The sequence below is a fragment of the Mustela lutreola genome, chromosome 4, assembly GCF_030435805.1.
Source record: "Mustela lutreola isolate mMusLut2 chromosome 4, mMusLut2.pri, whole genome shotgun sequence".
In the NCBI taxonomy this organism is placed as follows: Eukaryota; Metazoa; Chordata; class Mammalia; order Carnivora; family Mustelidae; genus Mustela; species Mustela lutreola.
Genome location: NC_081293.1, coordinates 80,887,396 through 80,906,100, shown reverse-complemented (window position 1 = coordinate 80,906,100; position 18,705 = coordinate 80,887,396).

Below are 18,705 nucleotides of genomic sequence, written 5' to 3'. Positions count from 1 at the left end.
TATCTCTCAATAGTTACCCTGAATGTGAATGGGCTAAATGCCCCTGTCAAAAGACACAGGGTATCAGAATGGATAAAAAAACAAAACCCATCTATATGTTGCCTCCAAGAAACACATTTTAAGCCCGAAGACACCTCCAGATTTAAAGTGAGGGGGTGGAAAAGAATTTACCATGCTAATGGACATCAGAAGAAAGCAGGAGTGGCAATCCTTATATCAGATCAATTAGATTTTAAGCCAAAGACTGTAATAAGAGATGAGGAAGGACACTATATCATACTCAAAGGGTCTGTCCAACAAGAAGATTTAACAATTTTAAATATCTATGCCCCCAACGTGGGAGCAGCCAACTATATAAACCAATTAATAACAAAATCAAAGAAACACATAAACAACAATACAATAATAGTAGGGGACTTTAATATTCCCCTCACTGAAATGGACAGGTCATCCAAGCAAAAGATCAGCAAGGAAATAAAGGCCTTAAATGACACACTGGACCAGATGGACATCACAGATATATTCAGAATATTTCATCCCAAAGCAACAGAATACACATTCTTCTCTAGTGCACATGGTACATTCTCCAGAATAGATCACATCCTCGGTCCTAAATCAGGACTCAACCGGTATCAAAAGATTGGGATCATTCCCTGCATATTTTCAGACCACAATGCTCTAAAGCTAGAACTCAACCACAAAAGGAAGTTTGGAAAGAACCCAAATACATGGAGACTAAACAGTATCCTTCTAAAGAATGAATGGGTCAACCGGGAAATTAAAGAAGAATTGAAAAAAATCATGGAAACAAATGATAATGAAAATACAACGGTTCAAAATCTGTGGGACACAACAAAGGCAGTCCTGAGAGGAAAATATATAGCGGTACAAGCCTTTCTCAAGAAACAAGAAAGGTCTCAGGTACACAACCTAACCCTACACCTAAAGGAGCTGGAGAAGGAACAAGAAAGAAACCCTAAGCCCAGCAGGAGAAGAGAAATCATAAAGATCAGAGCAGAAATCAATGAAATAGAAACCAAAAAAACAATAGAACAAATCAACGAAACTAGGAGCTGGTTCTTTGAAAGAATTAATAAAATTGATAAACCCCTGGCCCGACTTATCAAAAAGAAAAGAGAAAGGACCCAAATAAATAAAATAATGAATGAAAGAGGAGAGATCACAACTAACACCAAGGAAATACAAACTATTATAAGAACATACTATGAGCAACTCTACGGCAATAAATTTGACAATCTGGAAGAAATGGATGCATTCCTAGAAACATATAAACTACCACAACTGAACCATGAAGAAATAGAAAGCCTGAACAGACCCATAACCAGTAAGGAGATTGAAACAGTCATTAAAAATCTCCAAACAAACAAAAGCCCAGGGCCAGACGGCTTCCCGGGGGAATTCTACCAAACATTTAAAGAAGAACTAATTCCTATTCTCCTGAAACTGTTCCAAAAAATAGAAATGGAAGGAAAACTTCCAAACTCATTTTATGAGGCCAGCATCACCTTGATCCCAAAACCAGACAAGGATCCCACCAAAAAAGAGAGCTATAGACCGATATCCTTGATGAACACAGATGCGAAAATACTCAACAAAATACTAGCCAATAGGATTCAACAGTACATTAAAAAGATTATTCACCACGACCAAGTGGGATTTATTCCAGGGCTGCAAGGTTGGTTCAACATCCGCAAATCAGTCAATGTGATACAACACATCAATAAAAGTAAGAACAAGAACCATATGATACTCTCAATAGATGCTGAAAAAGCATTTGACAAAGTACAACATCCCTTCCTGATCAAAACTCTTCAAAGTGTAGGGATAGAGGGCACATACCTCAATATCATCAAAGCCATCTATGAAAAACCCACCGCAAATATCATTCTCAATGGAGAAAAACTGAAAGCTTTTCCGCTAAGGTCAGGAACACGGCAGGGATGTCCATTATCACCACTGCTATTCAACATCGTACTAGAGGTCCTAGCCTCAGCAATCAGACAACAAAAGGAAATTAAAGGCATCCAAATCGGCAAAGAAGAAGTCAAATTATCACTCTTCGCAGATGATATGATACTATATGTGGAAAACCCAAAAGACTCCACTCCCAAACTGCTAGAACTTATACAGGAATTCAGTAAAGTGTCAGGATATAAAATCAATGCACAGAAATCAGTTGCATTTCTCTACACCAACAGCAAGACAGAAGAAAGAGATATTAAGGAGTCAATCCCATTTACAATTGCATCCAAAACCATAAGATACCTAGGAATAAACCTAACCAAAGAGACACAGAATCTATACTCAGAAAACTATAAAGTACTCATGAAAGAAATTGAGGAAGACACAAAGAAATGGAAAAATGTTCCATGCTCCTGGATTGGAAGAATAAATATTGTGAAAATGTCTATGCTACCTAAAGCAATCTACACATTTAATGCAATTCCTATCAAAGTACCATCCATCTTTTTCAAAGAAATGGAACAAATAATTCTAAAATTTATATGGAACCAGAAAAGACCTCGAATAGCCAAAGGGATATTGAAAAAGAAAGCCAACGTTGGTGGCATCACAATTCCGGACTTCAAGCTCTATTACAAAGCTGTCATCATCAAGACAGCATGGTACTGGCACAAAAACAGACACATAGATCAATGGAACAGAATAGAGAGCCCAGAAATAGACCCTCAACTCTATGGTCAACTAATCTTCGACAAAGCAGGAAAGAATGTCCAATGGAAAAAAGACAGCCTTTTCAATAAATGGTGCTGGGAAAATTGGACAGCCACATGCAGAAAAATGAAATTGGACCATTTCCTTACACCACACACAAAAATAGACTCAAAATGGATGAAGGACCTCAATGTACGAAAGGAATCCATCAAAATCCTTGAGGAGAACACGGGCAGCAACCTCTTCGACCTCTGCCGCAGCAACATCTTCCTAGGAACAACGCAAAAGGCAAGGGAAGCAAGGGAAAAAATGAACTACTGGGATTTCATCAAGATCAAAAGCTTTTGCACAGCAAAGGAAACAGTTAACAAAATCAAAAGACAACTGACAGAATGGGAGAAGATATTTGCAAACGACATATCAGATAAAGGACTAGTGTCCAGAATCTATAAAGAACTTAGCAAACTCAACACCCAAAGAACAAATAATCCAATCAAGAAATGGGCAGAAGACATGAACAGACATTTCTGCAAAGAAGACATCCAGATGGCCAACAGACACATGAAAAAGTGCTCCATATCACTTGGCATCAGGGAAATACAAATCAAAACCACAATGAGATATCACCTCACACCAGTCAGAATGGCTAAAATCAACAAGTCAGGAAATGACAGATGCTGGCGAGGATGCGGAGAAAGGGGAACCCTCCTACACTGTTGGTGGGAATGCAAGCTGGTGCAGCCACTCTGGAAAACAGCATGGAGGTTCCTCAAAATGTTGAAAATAGAACTGCCCTATGACCCAGCAATTGCACTATTGGGTATTTACCCTAAAGATACAAATGTAGTGATCCAAAGGGACACATGCACCCGAATGTTTATAGCAGCAATGTCCACAATAGCCAAACTATGGAAAGAACCTAGATGTCCATCAACAGATGAATGGATCAAGAAGATGTGGTATATATACACAATGGAATACTATGCAGCCATCAAAAGAAATGAAATCTTGCCATTTGCAACAACATGGATGGAACTAGAGCGTATCATGCTTAGCGAAATAAGTCAAGCAGAGAAAGACAACTATCATATGATCTCCCTGATATGAGGAAGTGGTGATGCAACATGGAGGCTTAAGTGGGTAGAAGAATAAATGAAACAAGATGGGATTGGGAGGGAGACAAACCATAAGTGACTCTTAATCTCACAAAACAAACTGAGGGTTGCCGGGGGGAGGGGGTTGGGGAGAAGGGGGTGGGATTATGGACATTGGGGAGGGTATGTGATTTGGTGAGTGCTGTGAAGTGTGTAAACCTGGTGATTCACAGACCTGGGGATAAAAATATATGTATATAAAAAATATATGTTTATAAAAAATAAAAAATAAAAAATAAAAAATAAAAAAAAAAAAAAAAAAAAAAAAAAAAGTCTTTGGAGGTATAGATATAAATATAGATATATTTATAGATATATATTTATAGATATATATTTATAGATATATATATAGATATATCTATATATATATCTATACCTCCAAAGACTTTTTTGTATATATTATTTATTTGTATATATAGTTTTGTATATATTATACACACACACACACACACACACACACACACACCCCTTAATGTGACTTGTAAATAAACTAAGTTAGATATAAAGCAAACTATCATTGTATACAAGTTTCAAAAACATGGAAGTGTCAAGGCTTCACATTTTGAGATACTTCTATTTTCAGAACTCATTACATTTCAGCTTCAGGAATTATTTATGCCAGCCTATTTAAAAAACTGGCAGTTTACAGTAGAATACTAAAGAGTAAAACAAAGCTATGTCAAGAGTTTGATCATGTGTCTTTGATTATTTGGATATAGGTGGGAATATCTTGATGAGACACAAGATAGAATTAGGAAGGGCCAAACAAGCCCAGAAAGATCTTGTGAAAATATAATCATTGGGAATGAGTCTGTACTGGGTATGTGGAAGTTGTCATGATTTTTAATGTGTGATCAAAATAGTCTAATTGTGAAGTTATGTGAATTGTTAATTGAAACCTAGGTGTTGAATCTGCTTTCTCTTGATCAGTCTGTTTAGAAAATACATGGAGTGGCCGGGCTCTGGCACTGGCAAGAGGAGAGCTGGAAGGAGCACCGCAACGTCTTGTCATCCTCTGCCACGGACCCCTTAGTTCCGTGTGGTTTAAACACATCAATAGCTCAAATCATCAGCAACTTTGCAATTTAGAAAAGATGTCTAAACTACAGTGGAAAATAGAACAATAAGCTCTCCTCTATCCATCACCTACACTCAGCTATTTTTATCATTTTACATTAATGAGCCTCACTTTCTTACTCTCTGTAAGGAGAGTATATACTTTTTTAAAAAATCAAGATATTTGTCATCTATTATTTTTTTATTTCATCAAATTACTAATGGTTAAAAAAAAAGGAATTCATACTTAATTTTTACTCTTCTTATCATTCACCTACTTTTACCAAGTTTGGCTCTTTTACCTCAAAGTGTTATTCATCCATTTCTTCCTATTTGCACAACCATTCCACTGCTTCAAGATACCATTGTTTCTTAACCATGTTACAGCCACAGTCTCCCAACCGGCATTCCTGTCTCTGATATTTCCTTCCTCTGACCCAACTCTGTTTGCACAGTTGTACCTCTAACAGGCACCAATGTCTCACTGCCTCACCACCTACACAACAGAGCACAGACTCCTTAGACATCTTGGAAACTGGCCCCAGTCTTCCTTTCCATTCTCACTGCCTACTTCTTCCCCATGCTGCAACTTCTTTTAGCCACAGCAACTCCATTGCCATTCGTCCAAGGAAATTTCCATGTTCTCAGTCTCAAATGCCCTTTCCCCTTTGTTCATTCAGCATTCAGACTCTCACTAGCGTCGTCCTCTTTGACTCCACAGGCTGCTGGATTCCTCTTCTAGGTTCCTGAAACATTTTAACTCGTCACATTGCATGTCACCATTTATTTTCAGATCTGTCTCCTCCCAGAGAGTACATTTCCACCCTTGCCCAATAGCTGGAACATGGGACAGTTTCCCACTGTTGTTCCTAGAGGCATTTATTATTTTGTAATTCTGAATTTTACCAACTTAGGAGGACTGAAAAGAAAATATCTTTAACACTTGAAAGAAAAGACATTAGAATTGATGGTGATTTCATTGGTTTTCTCGGATTCTACGTGTGCTTTAATACCACTTGCTATTGCATGCTTCCAAGACTCACAAAGCCATTGCCTAAAGTATTTGGCCACTCACAGAGGTGGAATTTGACCAACAATTAAAGACCAGTTACGGTGCTCCATGTTAATAACAGAGGAGATCCCAAAACAAGCCCCTCAAAATTAACTAACATATAAGGTCCAAAAATTTAATTTCAGCCAAAAGCGGGAAAAGCAAAGTTTAAGGAACAGAAAGTATAACACTTACCAGAGATGGATTTTTCATAAGCTGCCAATATAGGGACTAGCACCCACATGTTTACATACCTAAACTACATTACACCATCCCATCTAGCTCTCCATCAGATAACATGGTCTTTCAAATTTTTTATTTTTATTTTGTTATTATTACTAATTTTTTTACCCAAGCTTTACATTCAGACCTTCAATTTCTTCCTAGGAAAGGCTTAAAACCTAGAGCTACACATGCAAATTATATGTAGACACAGATTAGTATATTGGTATTACCTGGAAAACGGCTAAGAATAGCTTCCTTTTGAGGTTTTATAGCCAATATTTTTCCTTCTGTTTTTTTTCCCCACACATCTACAGGAAACTTTTCCTTCCACTCCCTCCCCTGTTCTCTATCTTTGGCTTCCTTCCTTATCTATTATTTCCAAGAGCTTCTGCACTGTCTGCATAAAGCCAACTCTAGTCCACAAGACGTCCAACAAGTGACCGTATTGGTTTTGTTAAGGGACAGCAACAGGATGCACACAACTTCCTGTAAGTAAGAACTTCTGGGATGAGTATTCTTTGGCCTAGATATGCCTTTTCTCCTTATCACCATCCCTCTAAAAATAGCTAATTATTAAACTTTCATCCCCGTCCTTAAATGCACATACGCACATGCACACGCACACACACACCTTAATTCAACAGAAGTCTCAAGGAATTGCTGACACAGTGCTCTTAGCTGCTACATCCCTGACAACATCAGCATTGATTCTGGCCTTTAGGGGATCCACTATGGATCACAGCACCCATAACCCTTAGCTATTCTGATTATGGAAAATTCTCAGAGTCTAAAGCTGATGTATGAGCACCATAATAAACCTTTTACTTGTCTAGTGTCTGCATCTATGTGATAGATTGCCACTCAATGGCTGTGTTACTTAGACATTCTGCACTATTTGGGAAAATGTCAAGACTACAAGTTATCTACATGACTACAAGTCGAATTTACTGTGTATAGAGACCCACAACCCCATTTAGGCAGGTAGAATGCCAGAGAGGCGCTATAGTTCTCACCATAGAAGAGCAGGGTCTCCTGCCCAGTCTTCCAAACCCACAAGGAAAGTGGCTATCCCAGTCCCAGGACTCAGTGAGAAACAAAGCCTGGAGAGAACCCTGTGTTTCTTTTAGTAATTGAAGTTCACCACCCTTTCTGTGTCATTCAAGTAAGATCAAGTGGGCTTGTACCTTCTGCTCCACAATGTAATAAAGTTGCCCCTATCATTATATTACAGAAACAACCACAACAACTAGATATCCCAGTGACCGATCTACCTCAACTGACACTCTGGAAACTGCTTGCTCACCTAACATTATCAGGACTAGGATCAAATTGCAGCTTGTATTTTTGTGTGATTTCCTTGCATAAATATAAAAATAAATTTTCAGGTTCGCATGGAGAAAGGAGAAAAAGAGCTGTCAAAAAGCTAAGCTATGCTACTTGATTACTATATCAAAAAGTAATCAATTTGGCTCTGAATCCATAAGTTGTTGCCTGTGCATAGTTTATATCTTCTTCAAAAACCTAAATTTATTGCCTTATTTCCCTTCTATCACTCTAATCCATTTGCATTCAAGATGCTGAATCAAGTTACTGTGAACATTGGAAAATGGTATTTTGGTTTAACTCAGATTACTTCACTGGAAATAAACTGTATCTTGTCTATCAGGTTGAGAGAGATTTGGGTTTAACGATTGTTTTCTCTTTAAATTACATTTTCTACAGAAAATTCTTTGAAGCAAATTATCAGGTGGTTTATGGACTGTTTCAAAGGCTTGGAAAATCATATTTAGGTAAGGAAAGCAACTTCTGTATCATAAATAACCTACCTTATAATCATAACTGCCCAATGGTCACTGATGGTGAGAATATACAGGGGCTATTTAACATCTTGCTTTATCAGACAGTCAGTGAAATGTGGACTTCTCCCTAATGACTAAATCATCTCATTTCTGACTTCTACACTATCAAAATTTAGTCTCCTGCACCAACACAAAGGATATTCTCACTGATTTGCGTGTTAAAAAAATAATAATGAGTCCCCTGAGGCAAGTAACTTAAAATATAAAGCTTGGGTTCTTAAGAATTACAATCAGGAAAAGATAAAGCCCCACACTAGCCAGCTGGTGGAGAAGCAGAAAACAGAAAAGGGCTCTTTAGCTGTACAAAGACAACTGTTCATAGCCCCAGTGTAGTCACAAGGAGAACATCAGACATGTCCAGCTTCCAAGTACTCTTCTAACCTGTCACAGGAGAGATAAAGGAAGACAGGGGAACTGTCACAGATCAGAGGAGACAGGAGGTCGGAGCACCCAAATTTAGAAGATAAGCCTTCTGTACCTGTGCTTCTGACTTCACATCCTTGCCAGGCTTCCTACACAATTACAAGGAGGCTCCCATCACCAGAAATCTACATTCCATGATAAGCAAACAAAAATGGCCAATGAGAAATGCCAATAGTCACTCAAATATGCCCAAACAATTGAGGAAAATCAAGAACTGCAAGAGAGGCCCCAAAGCCAAGGAAAAGAACTAAAAGATTCAGAGTTAACAGAGTAAACAGAAGAAAACATAAAAATAACATTAATTTGTATTCTCAGGGAAAGCCAAGACATATCTTTATTCAAAAATCCAAAGAAGTTGATATAAAGAAAAAATATTGGTTTTGGAAATTAAATATATGATGGCCAAAATGTTTTAAGAAAGCAACAGATGAGCTGAATAGCAGAACTGACCTACAGAAAGTTTAAATAGAAAACTAAAGTTTAAGGAAAGGTTCTTCCAGAATCCATGTGTATTCATATAAATGGCTGACATCTTTGTCTTGCATGTCTACAGAGGAAAATAGAGGCATGCTAAATTATTTTTAATATATATTTTTAAAGTTTTTATCTTAATTCCAGTTAACATATAACAAGTCTAATATATCTTTATCACCCAGCGCCTAGCACTGTCAAATAAACACAATAAATGACAACTCACATATCAGAGAAACTTAAATAAATGTTTATGGAACAAACCTGAAATATAAAGATGTCAAGCACTTTGAAAAGCAATGAAACATAGTACACGAATTCAAATATATGTGGGATCCACTCTGGTTTTGCTGCTTAGGGGAACTGGGACAACGCCTTGTTTCTCTCAACTCAAATAAAAATCATGCTGTGTATATCTTAGAGTTAGCATGAAGATTAAATAACATGAGATTAGCCAACATAAAACCAGAGTAGCATTATAGAAGTTTAAAAAAAAAAAAAGAATGAAAGAAAGAAATTACAGACAGAATTTAATTTATTTCATTTTCACAATGTAACAGGAAAAAACCTGGAGATTACAAAATGAACAACTTTTGGGCCAAAAAAAATCAATTTGTTTTTAGAAAATATGCTTTCACGTAGCATGAGGAAAACAGGCTGTTAAATAGAACACCACCTAGGTTACAAGCTGTCTCTAGTTGGATGTAATAACACACACACACACACACACACACACACTCACACAATTCTAGCAGTCATGACAGTGAAACAAAAACAGAATTAAATAAGGAAAAGGGACATATGGTAGGTATGTGTGCCTAGTTGGAGCACGAGATCTGGGTTTCATTCCAAATCCACATACTATAGCACAAGGTAAACAGATGTATCACTGGAAATCAAAACCTTAATCATGACTATGTAACAGACTCACTCCTCCAACGATAATGTATTTCCTTCTTTTGACACCTGCAGACAACCTGACCTGCATCTTCTTCCATTCCATTTCTCCTGTTCTCCTACTCTCTCAGTACAAGCTGAATCCCCTTGTCAAAAGCTCATCTGCTCTGATACTCTTGACTATTCCTTCCATAACTGATTTCTAAGATACCAGCTCCCGGTTTTTCTCATATCTTGATCATCTTTTCAAAGGCTGTTCTTTTTCCTTTCCTTAATGATTAGGCATTGCCCAAAGTTCTATCTTCAGTTCTCATCATTCTAATCTAAACTTTCCATAGTGTCAACTATCACTTCTAGATACATGACCACCACTCTGTGTAAACACAAGTATCCAACCACTGTAGACATCATGTAGAGAAATACTGTTCTATGGGGAACTGGAATTCTGTTTTCCTTAGTCATATTTATCTGTAAAAGACAATGTAGCCAAAAGATGTAACTTACAAAGGGGCATTGGGAGTGGCAGTGCTCTGGCATAATTAAGAGTCTGATATTCTTGGGGCATCTGGGTGGCTTAGTCAGTAAAGTGTCTGACTCTTGATCTCAGCTCAGGTCTTGATCTCAGGGTCATGTGTTTGAGCCCCATGCTGGGCTCCACTCTGGGTGTGGAGCTTACTAAAAAAAGGGGGGGGGTGTTGATATATCAATCCTAGGATCTATGTTTATCTCTGGATATTTACCAAATTGTTTTAAAGTTCTGTTTTTTGTTTTTTTTTACAGTAATGACTGTTTCTAATATATCTTTATCCCCCAGCACCACACACAATCATATAAACACAATAAATGATAGCTCCCATATCATAGACATTTAATAAATGTTTGTGGCACAAAACTGAGATGGAAAGGTGCGACCACACTGAAGAACAAGACAACATAGTGTTTGAATGCAGATATACATGGGATCCACTTTGGTTTTGCTGCTTATATTGGGGCAGCACCTTATTTCTCACAACTCAAATAAAAATAATGCAGGACAAATAATCCTAAAATTTGTATGGAACCACAAAAGACCTTGAATAGCTAAAGCAATCATAAAAAAAAAAAACCTGGAGGGTATTATAATTCCATATGTCAAGTTATATTATAAAGCAGTAGTAATCAAAATAGAATGATACTGACATAAAAATAAACACATAGATCAATGGCAAAGAATAGAAAACCCAGAAATAAACCCACAACCATATGGCCAATTAATCCTTGATAAAGGAGGAATGAATACACAATGGGAAAAAGGCAATCTCTTCAATAAATGGTGTTGGGAGAACTGGACAGCCCCATGCAAAAGAAATAAACTGGACAACTTTCTTTCACTACACAAAAATGAACTCAAAAATGTGTTAAAGACCTAAATGCAATACCTGAAACCATAAAAATCCTATAAGAGAGCATAGGCAGTTATCCATCTGAGATGAGTTGTAGCAACATTTTTCTAGACAGGAGTGAGGCAAGGGAAATAATAAAATAAACTATTGAGACTACATCAAAATAAAAAGCTTCTGCAATATGTTTATAAAAAATAAATAATTTTTTAAAAATTTAAAAAAAAAAGCTTCTGCAAAGGAAAGGAAACAATAAATAAAACTAAAAGGCAATGTACAGAATGGGAGAAGATATTTGTAATTGACATATTTCATAAATGGTTAGTGTCCAAAATATATAAAAAACAGATAATTCAACCCCCCAAAACACAATCCAATTAAAAATGGGCAGAAGACATTAACAGACATTTTCCCAAAGAAGATAACTAGATGGTCAAAAGAGACATATGAAAAGATGCTCAACAACATGATAATCAGGGAAATGAAAATCAAAACTACAAGAAGATAGCACCTGTCAGAATGGCTACAATTAAAAATATAGGAAACAAGTGTTGGTGAGGATAGAGAAAAAGGAACCCTCTTGCACTGTTCATAGAAATGTAAACTGTTACAGTCATTGTGATAAGCGATACAGAGGTTTCTCTAAAAATTAAAAATAGAACTACCTTATAATCCAGTAATCACACTACTGGGTATTTACCCCCAAAATACAAAAACTCTAATTCAAAGGGATTCATGTACATGTTTATTGCAGCATCATTTATAATAGCTGAACTAGAGAAGCAGCCCAAGTGTCTATTAATGGATGAATGGATAAAGAAGATGTGATGTGTGTGTGTGTATGAATATTAGCCCTAATAAAGAATACAATCTTGCCATTTGTAATAACATGGAGCTAGAGAGTATAATGGTGAGTGAAATACGTCAGAGAAAGACAAATGCCATATGATCCATGTGTATGTGGAATTTAGGAAACATAACAAATGACCAAAGGAAACAAAGAGAGACATTCTTTTTTTTTTTTTTTTTTTTTTTAACAGACTCTTACCTATGGAGAACAAATTGATGGCCACCAGAAGGGAGGGAAGTGGGGAGATGGGGATTAAAGAGTACACTTACCATGATAAGATAACATAAGAGAAGAGAAGATAATAGAATAAAATTCATGATGACATTGGTATATTTAAGAATTAGCATGAAGATTAAGTAATGTGACATTAGGTAACATAAAACCAAATGAAGTAACATTATCATAAACTCAGTATTATGTGAATTTTACCTTGGATAAAATGATGGTTCAAACCATAAGCAATCATTATCAGTAAGAAATGAGGAGAGGGGCGCCTGGGTGGCTCAGTGGGTTAAAGCTTCTGCCTTCAGCTCAGGTCATGATCCCAGGGTCCTGGGATCGAACCCTGAATCAGGCTCTCTGTTTGGTAAGGAGCCTGCTTCCCCCTCTCTCTCTGCCTGCCTCTCTGCCTACTGGTGATCTCTGTCAAATAAATAAATAAAATCTTTAAAAAAGAAAAAAAGAAATGAGGAAAGACAAAACTACTCATAACTACTTTTGATGGTGCAAAACATTGAGTCAACCCTTTGTTTAGGAGAATAAGAATCTTCTATTTCCAGAAATATGGTAGAATAGATATTCTGATAATCCTTCCTGCTGGAAAACATCTAGATGATAGATAATATTTCATCGAGTGTCCTTTAAATACATAGTTCAGCTTCCAAGAATATAAGACACAACTCAGGGACCAAAAATGAAGAGGGGCTGAAAATCCAGTAGTGAGTTAGCAATGAACCCACAGCTGTCCCAGGAGATATGACAAAGCCAGAAGCCTGATGTGCAGACATTTACCACCACACAACCACTCAGAGCACAGAAGACAAAATCTTGGCCGCACAAATGTTACAAGGAAGAAATTAGATCTTCACATTAAGTTTTCAATTATTACACCTACAATGAATCAGGGAGTAGAGGAGAAAAAAGTGTTAACTGCCAAAATGATAAGAAATCAAGATTATCTCCATTGAGAACAATGTTTTAGGACATGAAAGAAGTTTCAACAAATTTCAAAGAATTAGTATCTAACAGTTCACATTATCCAGCCAAATGAAGTTCAACTGGAAATCAACAATTCAGATAAATAACTTATGAGTCATAGAAGAAATTAGAACAGCATTCGAAATACGCATTTTGTAAAAAAAAAAAAAAAAAGTGTGCTTTCTCATATATATCTTGAAAATTAACCTACTAATTGTGGCCTCTTTGATCTTACTATAACATATTGTAACATGAGAACTTAGAAATTATGATAGTATATTATATGAGCATGGTTTTTTCTTTGTAAGCTCAGACATTATTTGTAAGTATGATTTTTATGGAAATAAACAAAAAATAAGTGAATCAAAGGGCACCTGGGTGGATCAGTCAGTTAACCTTCCAACTCTTGGTTTTGGCTCAGGTCATGATATTAGGGTCATGAGATCAAGCCTACATCAGGCTCTGAGCTCAGCACGGAGTCTGCTTGAGATTCTCTCTCCCCTCTACCCCTCCCATAATTGTTTTCTCTCTCTCTCTCAAATAAATAAATAAATCTTTTAAGAAAATAAGTGAATCAAAGATATTAATTTTAAAACACAAAACAAATTCCATTATTCCATATTTACAAAGCCGGTGGCACACAGTAGGTATTCAATACTCAGGTATTTTTATAAAAGGTGACATGACATTATAACAATAAATAAACTTTACTCCCTGTCATTTTTTTACCCTCTTATCAAGAATACTACCTGGAAACTAGCATTTTCCATAGCAGCCCATAAACCCGCTTTCATTTTTCATTTGAAATGTAATAGAGTCTACGACCATACCACCCTGAACGTGCCCGATCTCGTCTGAAATGTAACAGAGTTCCTCAGATGGGGGAATAAGGAGGCGTGCAGACCCACTCCAGACAAAATGAATAGAAATAGCCCCAGTGAAACAAACCAACCATTTGTAGGCCAGTTCGTGTCTCTTTCTAAGAATGAAGGGGAAGTCTACTTAGTGTTCTTTTTGCAGTGACATATTTATTTAACCTATTTATGTTTATTTAATATTTAATCTGAAATGTATCCAGTTACAACTGTAACCTGCTTAAAAAGCCTATCGGATTTGTTGTGGGTGACACCTCTGGTCATTTTAAAACTGGGGAAGAAGTTTCACTGTGTCCTTCCACAGGATGGACTCCTTCCAGCAGTTTTGTTGTTAAAGAGTGATATTTTGGTGTGGGTAAAAATGTTCACTTTTAAGTGATCTTTAAATAAATGCTCTACCACTGTGTCTTCTCTGTGGACAGATCATTGCTTAATGGGTATGTGTTCATTGTATGATGCAATGCTTTTTGTGGAGCCTAAAATCCTCTGTTTAGCTTCATATTTTATAAACTGTAAGACTGTAGAACTTTTATGTGTATTTTTAAAGCTTGATGATATGAGGGCAATTAAGTTAAATGGCATATTTTTGTACCTCCTGTGCAATCTCACAATTCTACTGATTGATCAAAGTCTGACCAACCACAAATAAAGGTAGTTTTAAATTTGGAAAAAGGAAAAAGAGGAAAGGAAAGTTTTCATGGTTATTAGATATTTTTGAGTTTCTCTGAAGAGCTCCTCCTGTCCCTATGGAAAACAGGATGGCAGTTCCTCAAAATATTAAAAATATAATTGCCATATGATCCAGCAATTCCACCTCTGAATTAATTACAGGACTGGAACAGATGTTTGTATACTCATGTTTGTAGCAGTATTATTCAAGAGGCAAAGGGTAGAAGCAAACTGACTGTCCATTAACAGACAAATAAATAAAATGCCATGTACACATATAATGGAATATTACTCAGCCTTAAAAAAGAAGGACATTCTGATATAGGTTACAACATGGATGAATCTTGAGGGCATTATACTAAGAGAAATAAGCCAGTCACAAAAAGACAGATACCCTATGATTCCACTTGTAATCATGTAATGAAGTACCAAGAAGAGTCAAATTCATAGAGACGGAAAGTAGAATGGTGGTGGCCAGAGGCTGCAGGGACAAGGGAATGGGGAGCTGTTGTTTAATGGGGACTGAGTTTCAGTTATGCAAGATGAGAAGTGTTCTGGAGATGGACAGGGGTGATGGTCACGCCACAGTGTGAACGTATGTAATGCCACTGAAACGTACACTTAGAAATGCGTAAGGTGGTAAATTTTACATTATGTGTTTCTTATTATAACTTATAAAAATGGCTCTTCCCACTTTAAACCATACAATCTGCCCAGCCTCCACTGTTGCCAACTGGTTTCTGCTCCAAGCTAAAGGGAAGATGAGGCTACTCTTAATTTTGTGAGAATTATTTCTCTTTCTCCCACATTGGCTTTCCCTCCATTATCTAAAGCAAACCCAGCTTTTACGGATGCGTAAGAATTAACGAGATCTGACAGGAATACTGGCAAGAAACCCTGTAAGAACAAAACATATGAATCCTTTTCTAAATATAGCATAAATATAGGCTATGGTCCAGCAGTAATAATAGTTAGTATTCGGATATTAAGAGTGTTTACTTCTACTAAAGCAGGCTCTCATTATCCCACGATGATTTGTTAGGCTTCATTATAACAGGAGTATTTCTAATATATGGTACACACTCACTCACTCACTCACTTACTGCGTAGACTGCCATTTGCATAGCAAAGTGTGATTGCTCAATTGTATAAGTGAGTTCTTGGTTTTTTATGAGAAAAGAAATTGTTTTACCCAACAGAAATGCCTGCAGGGCAACATCACTGCCTATGAGAAGGGAAGGAAATTTGTGTTATTAGTATGATTTCTTCCCCAACATTGATTCTTATTCTGAATTTAATAAGAGTTTAAAATGCACATTAAAATACACAGGGCCTATTTGAGCATCTCCAACAAATACATTCTGGACCCTAATCTCATTTTCAGTAGCTCCTCATTAAGCAAGGATAGATGCTAGTGGGCTGCAGAGTGGCGGAAAGGAAGAAATGGGCTTATCCCATGGGTAAGCCACTAGCACACTGACAACTGCAGGGACTCTATTAAAACCATGAGTGCACTTTTCAAAAATAATCTACCCTTCAATTGCTCCAGTCCCTAAAAATAAGAGCAGTAAGCTTCACAGAGATAAGAACTATATGCCACCGACCTCTTTTTTTTCCCTCCACAGCATGGAGTTCTGCGTTCACCAATTATTTCAAGGGCTTAAATATTTACAGGGCAATTAGAGTTTTCCACACACTGTTCCAGGCACTGGGAGGTCAAGTGCTAAGACAACAAAGCCTGGTTTCCTGGCAATTGCATTTGAATCTGGAACATGCCACGTGTTCGATAAATTGGGAAGATTTACGGAAAGGAGAAAATTTTTAATGGCTCTTTGTATCTTTTGGTAATTCGGGACTCATGTCAGTGAGAGATATTCCTTTATCTGTGATAGCTATCTTCTGCACAAGCTACAGATCTTTCACTGCTTCTCTCTGTGGTCTCCTGAAATCAAATGTCATGGACTTAAGTGAATCTATGAGTTTGTGTCAACACACACATTCTCTAACACCATGCCCAGGAAGACGGCTCCGTAGCGCAGAGCTCTAAACTACTTGGTGAAGTGTCTTTGCTTCCATATGGGTCTTTTTTTCACTTGTAAACAAGCCCTGTTCCCCTACTTTCCCCAACTTAGGAAATCTTTCCTTGATGGGCCCTCATCAGTTCCTCTTCACTGACTCTCCACTGACAATGTATTAGATGAACTTCTCGATACTGTGCATGCTAAGTTTCCTTCAAACGTTTCTTTTAAGAAAGATACTTAAGGAAAAGAAATAATATTTTCTGTGACTTTTTTAAATGAAACAGCATAAAAAGATTCTGAGTTGTTGAAAAGTCATTTCCAGAATTACACTGCATCATTTTACCGTTAAACATGATCTGAGCTGGTTTCAGAAACACGCTAAAAATGTTTCTAGTTGTAAAGTCTGATTATTAGAAATGTATTTCAATGAAAGATGGCTTTCACTGTTCAGGCACATGACCTTTCTTCCCTGATGACTCAAAAAACAATTTTGTGAGATTGAAATAATGAAGATGTTGCTAGGAATGGGTATGCTCTTAAAATTCCATTTAACATAATTTCCTTTAATGGTGATTTTGTTTGTTGGTTTGTTTCTCTCCCTTCCCAACTAGAAATTGGCAGTTCAGAGTAATGCACATTGAATAAAACAGACTGGTGCTTCTCACAATCTTAAACAATGTCTCAATTGCCTTTTTACAAACAATGTCAAGCTCACTTCATCTCCTGTAGCCAAGATTCTGCACACTCTTTTCTACCAACTGGAGATTAAGCTATGACCATAGATAAAAAGAATACTGCTGGACTGGTAAAATGCTGAAAAATAGTATTTACATTTAGGATTCCATTTCCTTTCAAACTTCAAGAATAAAATTTCTGAATTTTGGAATTGAGGTCCATGTTACTCAGCCTCCCTGATCCCCTGGGTTTGAGGTCCACTTTGGGCTTCTTTCAGAAGAAGTAAGAAACAGATGAAGCTGTTTCCACCAAGGTTGGACTCTGGACTGAACACTCAGAATTCCTGAGACTGACTTCCTTCTTTCTTTCCTTTCTTTAAAGATTTGTTTATTTATTTGAGAGACAGAGAGAACATGTAGGAGAGGAGCAGAGGGAGAGAGAGAAAATCTCAAAAAGCCACCCTGCTAAGACTGGAACCTGACTTGGGACTCTATCTCAGGACCCTGAGATCATGACCTGAGCTGAAATCAAGAGTCTCAGGATGCTTAACCGACTGAGCCCCTCAGGTACCCCTCCCTGAAACATTTTTTAAAAATTCAAATTCTAGGACTTCAATTCCACACTAAGAATAAGAATACCCAAGAGGCTCCTGAAGGCACTGCATGTTTATATGCACCTTAGGTGATTTTTATGCACACTGAATTTGAGAAACAAATGTACTAGAGATGAAGAAATAAGAACTAAATCTTAATTTTTTTTTCCTCTTTCATATTCCAACCAATACAAAGTGACCGCTTCTTAAATTGTTGGCTCTTCTCATCCCTTAGCTGATGGCTATAATTAGTAGCTAAGAACAGAAAAGGTGGAGTAGGGAAGAAAGAAATCACCAGGGAAATGGTTCTCTCTCTCCATCTGCCTCCTTCTCTGCCTCTCTCTCTCTCTCTCTCTCTCTCACACACACACACACACACACACACAAAATGGACCTTGGCTGCTTCTCTTATTTGGATATTGCTTTTTAACAGAATTAAGTCATGCCAAATCACTGGAAAGGAAATGTTTATAATCTGATACCCAAGTAAATAATATCTGAGTCTCTAATTAATATGTGTTTAATGCCTGCTTCTTTAAAAAGATTTGTTTGTTAAGAGAGAGCACACGCATAGGGTATAGAGCAGAGGGAGAGGGAGAGAAAAACCTAAGCAGTAC